At 44.4% G+C, this 5,223-nt stretch overlaps 1 pseudogene; it reads left to right on the forward strand.

Annotated features, from left to right (window-relative positions):
- Positions 1–775: 775 nt before the first annotated feature.
- Positions 776–891, forward strand: LOC127491408 (U2 spliceosomal RNA; annotated as a pseudogene).
- Positions 892–5,223: the final 4,332 nt, after the last annotated feature.

Consider the following 5,223-nt stretch of genomic DNA (forward strand, 5'->3'; position numbering starts at 1 on the left):
CTCCTGTTTCTCTTGACATCAGGTTCTTCAGTCTAGTAAAGACAGCACTTCAAACATCTTTATAACCTTAAACATCAGAGAATTCATCTGGAAATGTAATATGTGTTTTTTTTTTAAAGATTTATTTATTTATTTGAAAATCAAAGTTACATAGAGAGAAGAGAGGCAGAAAGAGGGAGAGAGGTCTTCCCATTTGCTGGTTCACTCCCCAATTGGCCATAACAGCCGGAGCTGCCCCGATCAGGAGCCAGGAGTAAGGAGTTTCTTCCAGGTCTCCCACATGGGTGCAGGGCCCAAGGACTTGGGCCATCTTCCACTGCCTTCCCAGGCCATAGCAGAGAGCTGGGTTGGAAGTGGAGCAGCTGGTACTTGAACTGGCGCTCACATGGGATGCAGGCATTGCAGACGGTGGCTTTATCCGTTACCCCCCAGCGCCAGCTCCAATCATGTGATTTTAATTTTCTTTTTCTCCATATGTTGTCTGTAATTGTTATATGCTTAATATTTTAATCTAAAAGTTTATGTGACTATAGAAATCATCTGCTTACATAATGGTTTGTTTAATATCTGCAAGAAGTATGCCCTTTTTTATTTTTAAAGATTTGCTCTTTATAAATTTAAAGTTTTCATATATGTATATGAACAACTGTGCACTCAGTAAACAGATCTTTTAATATCTTCAAGCTGTTTCATTGTACCACCATGATATAGTTTTATCGAATCCCTATTGATGAACACTGAAGTTTCCTCCAGTATTTTGCCGTAATACATGCCAATAGCTTCTCGGCCTGTTGGCTAAGATCAAGTTGGGTATCTGTTCTCATCAGTTTAATAATACATGTCAAGTAGTAATTACATGTCCTTGATAGTTGTTCTCCCTAGGCACATCTTCGAATCATGTCTTCTGCTTGAATTACAAAAATAATAAATGAGGCCGGCGCTGTGGCTCAATAGGCTAATCTTCCACCTTGCGGTGCCGGCACACCGGGTTCTAGTCCCGGTCGGGGCACCGGATTCTGTCCTGGTTGCCCCTCTTCCAGGCCAGCTCTCTGCTGTGGCCAGGGAGTGCAGTGGAGGATGGCCCAGGTGCTTGGGCCCTGCACCCCATGGGAGACCAGGAGAAGCACCTGGCTCCTGCCTTGGGATCAGGGCAGTGTGCCGGCCGCAGCGCGCCAGCCGCGGCGGCCATTGGAGAGTGAACCAATGGAAAAGGAAGACCTTTCTCTCTGTCTCTCTCTCTCACTGTCCACTCTGCCTGTCAAAAAAAAAAAAAAAAAAGTGAATACATTTTCCTTATTAAAAATGTAAAGATTATAAGAGACAGACATTCTTTTAGATTGCCATTCTTATACCTATTTCCCTTTCCAAACGATAGTCATCAATTTTTTTACTTAGCCTTTCTGATCATTTTTCTTTGTTTTATGGATAAATGTCTTGATGATTATTATAAAGTGGAGATAATTATAATACCTACCTCATAATGTTTTGTCAGGACTAAATGAGTTAACAGACCAGTGCTTAGAATTGTGTCTGCCGTATAATAAATACATAATTACTGAATATTAGTCATTGTGACAGTCATCATTGTCATCAGTATTATTTGTTGAAAGGTTTTATGACTTTCTGCAGATTACTCACTATTAGACAAAGTATTTATTTAAAGAAAAACTCTTTGAGAGTAATGGATTAGGAAAAGTTTCTATCAATACTTATTTCCTATTGAACATGAAATTAATAATCCTGGATGTTAGGGGGCCAGCATTGTGATGTAGCAGGTAAAGGCATTGCCTATGACACCGGCATCCCATATGGGCACCAGTTCGTGTCCTGACTGCTCCACTTCCGATCCAGCTCTCTGCTAGCAGCCTAAGAAAAGTACCACAGGATGGCCCAAGTGATCAAGCCCCTGCTAACCCTGTGGGAGACCCAGATGAAGCTCCGGGCTCCTGGTTTTGGCCTGGCCATTGTGGCCATCTGGGGAGTGACCCAGTGGGTACATGATTCTTTCTCTCTCTCTCTCTCTAAATGACTTTCAAAATAAATGCTCTTTTAAAATAATAATAACAATCCTAGGAAGTGCAGTGGAGGATGGCCCAAGTACTTGGGCCCTGCACCCCATGGGAGACCAGGATAAGTACCTGGCTCCTGCCATCGGATCAGCGTGGTGCACTGGCCGCAGCGCGCTGGCCGCGGCGACCATTGGAGGGTGAACCAACGGCAAAGGAAGCCCTTTCTCTCTGTCTCTCTCTCTCACTGTCCACTCTGCCTGTCAAAAAAATAAATAAATAAATACAATCCTGGATGTTGGTGGGAAAGTAGTGAGGATAATATGTAGGAAGAATTTCATTCAGATTGGCGTCCTTTTTGCAACATCCTGTAATACCTACGGTAAAAATAATCCAGAATATAGACAAAACATTGGTTATCCTGAATAGAAATCGTGGAAAGGCAAACAGCATTATGTTTGAAAAATGGATAGAAAGATACCTTATAGTTAGAGTTTTAAAATGTTCTACTGAATACAATTCCTGATGCATTTGAAAACCTAAAACAGAGGGATTTTTAGGAAAATACCGTGTTACCAGTACTGATTAAAAAAAAAAAAAAAAAACACCATACAGGAAAAAACTGTGGGATCAATTGTCTATTACTGACAAAGCACTGAACTTAATTCCTTTTTAAGGAAAACTTTACGAAGCTTGTGAGGAATTTTTTCTTTTAAAGATTGCTTTATTTGTTTGGAAGCAGAGTTACAGAGAAGCAGAGGCGGGGGGTGGGGGAGAGGAGAGAGAGAGAGAGAGAGGTTTTCCATCTGCTGGTTCACTCCCCAAGTAGCCACAATGGCCATAGCTGGGCTGATCTGAAGCCCGGAGCCGGGAACTTTTTCTGGGTTTCTCACAAGGATGTGGGGGCCCAACAACCTGGGCCATCTTCCGCTGTTTTCCCAGGCCATAGCAGAAAGCTGAATTGGAAGTGGAACAGCCAAGACGTGTACCAGCACTGTTATGGGTTGCCAGCGCAGCAGGAGGCAGCTTTACCCACCACTCCACATCACCAGCCCTGAATTGTTTCAATTATGTAGAAATGACACCTAGTACCATTCCAATATATTGTCAGAAATGCATTGGTATGACACAAGAAAACTATTCTTAGTTGTCGGCTATGAAGATTAATGGATGCACCCTAAAAATTAACATACTGTTTCTATTAAGAGAATAATGAAAATGACCCTGATTGGGACAATACCTGAAGAGAATGCTCAGTGCCCAGTTCTAGCTAGTTGTGATGTTATGTGGAAATACAGGTTCCATTTTGCATTCTGCTGACTCTGAGAATATCCAGAAATGTGTATTTTGATAAAAACCTTTTTGAGAGAGACAGCAAGAGAGCTTCTATATGCTGGTTCATTTCACAAATGTCCATAATAGCCAGGACTGGGCTGGGCCAAAGCCAGGAGCCAGGAACTCAATCTGGGTCTCCCACGTGGGTGGCAGGGACCCAACCACTGAGCCATCACCTGCTGCTTCTCAGGGCCTGCGTTGGCAGGAAGCTGGAATTTGGAGCTGGATTTGGGAATTGAACCCAGGCACTCCAGTATGGGAGGTGGGATCTAAAACTTCACCCTAACTGTGAGGCCAAGTGCTCATCTTACATTTTAAATGTGTTATAGATACTTCCTGATTTTAAATGGCTGTTCTGATTTTTTTTTTTTTTTTTGGTTTAAAAAAAAAAAAAGATAAACCCTGTGGAAGCCAAAGATCAATCAGCTGTGCACATAGCCAATGGCCTGTTGGGTTACTTTTGTAGACACTGGAGCAGTGGGTGTGCACAAAGTTCACAGGAGAAGCTTTCAAAAGAGCAAAGTCCTTGACACCCAAGGAGACTGGGGGAGTGAGTATGGGGGAAAATAGCACAAGACAATTTCCAATCAAATTTCTCCAGAGACAAGTTGTCTAACCTTTTTTTTTTTTTTTTTTTTTTTACGGGTAGAGTGGACAGTGAGAGAGAGAGAGAGAGAGAGAAAGGGCTTCCTTTTTCTGTTGGTTCCCCCCCAGTGGCCGCTACGGCCGGTGTGCTGCACTGCGTTGATCCGAAGGCAGGAGCCAGGTGCTTCTCCTGGTCTCCCATGCGGGTCCAGGGCCCAAGCACTTGGGCCATCCTCCACTGCCTTCCCGGGCCACAGCAGAGAGCTGGACTGGAAGAGGAGCAACCGGGACAGAATCCGGCGTCCCGACCAGGACTAGAAGCCGGGCTGCCGTCGCCACAGGCGGAGGATTAACCTATTGAGCCGCGGCACCAGCCAAGTTGTCTAATCTTTTAAGTGTAAAGATTAAAAAACAAACCATGGGCCAGCACTGTGACTTAGCTGGTAAAGCTGCCACCTTCAGTGCTGGCATCCCATTTGGGTTCAGTCTCCGCAGCTCCACTTCCGATCCAGCTCTCTGCTATGGCCTGGGAAAGCAGTAGAAGATGACCCAAGTCCATGGGCCCCTGCACCCACATGGCAGACCCGGAAGAAGCTCCTGGCTTTGAATTGGCACAGCTCCAGCTGTTGTGGCCAGTTGGGGAGTGAACCAGCGGATGGAAGACTTTCTCTCTCTCTCTCTAACTCTGACTTTCAAGTAAATAAATAAATCTTAAAAAACAACAGCATAAACAACAAACCAACCTGTAAAGCTGGGTGCTCACATCCACTACGTGGTGCTATTTCAACTCCCAGTTGCTCTCTTCTAACCCAGCTTCCTGCTAACACATTCTGGAGGCAGCAGGAGATGGTTCAAGCACTTGAATCCCTGAATTAAGTTCTGGGCTCCTGATTTTGGCCTGGCCCAGCGCCAGCTCTTCAGAGCACCTGGGAAGTGAATCAGAGGAAGGAAGGTTTCTCTTTCCAGCTTTCAAGTAGATGAAAATAAACAAAAACAAAAAACTTATTTTCTTTGGGATCTCTAGTGTGTGCAGGGGCCCAAGCACTTGTGCCGTCCTCCACTGTTTTCCCAGGCTCATTAGTAGGGAACTGGATTGGAAGTAGAGCAACCAGGACTTGAACTGGTGCCCATACGGGATGCCGGTGCCACAGACAGTGGCTTAACCCACTGTGCCACAGTGCGAACCCCAAGAATCGGATATATATATGTATAATTTATTTTTAAAGATTTATTTATTTATTTGAAAGAGTTACACGGAGAGGAGAGGCAGAAAGAGAGGTCTTCCATCCGATGGCTC

Source organism: Oryctolagus cuniculus, chromosome 18 (genome assembly GCF_051225735.1).
Source record: "Oryctolagus cuniculus isolate XC-2025 breed Fujian yellow rabbit chromosome 18, ASM5122573v1, whole genome shotgun sequence".
Taxonomy (NCBI): Eukaryota; Metazoa; Chordata; class Mammalia; order Lagomorpha; family Leporidae; genus Oryctolagus; species Oryctolagus cuniculus.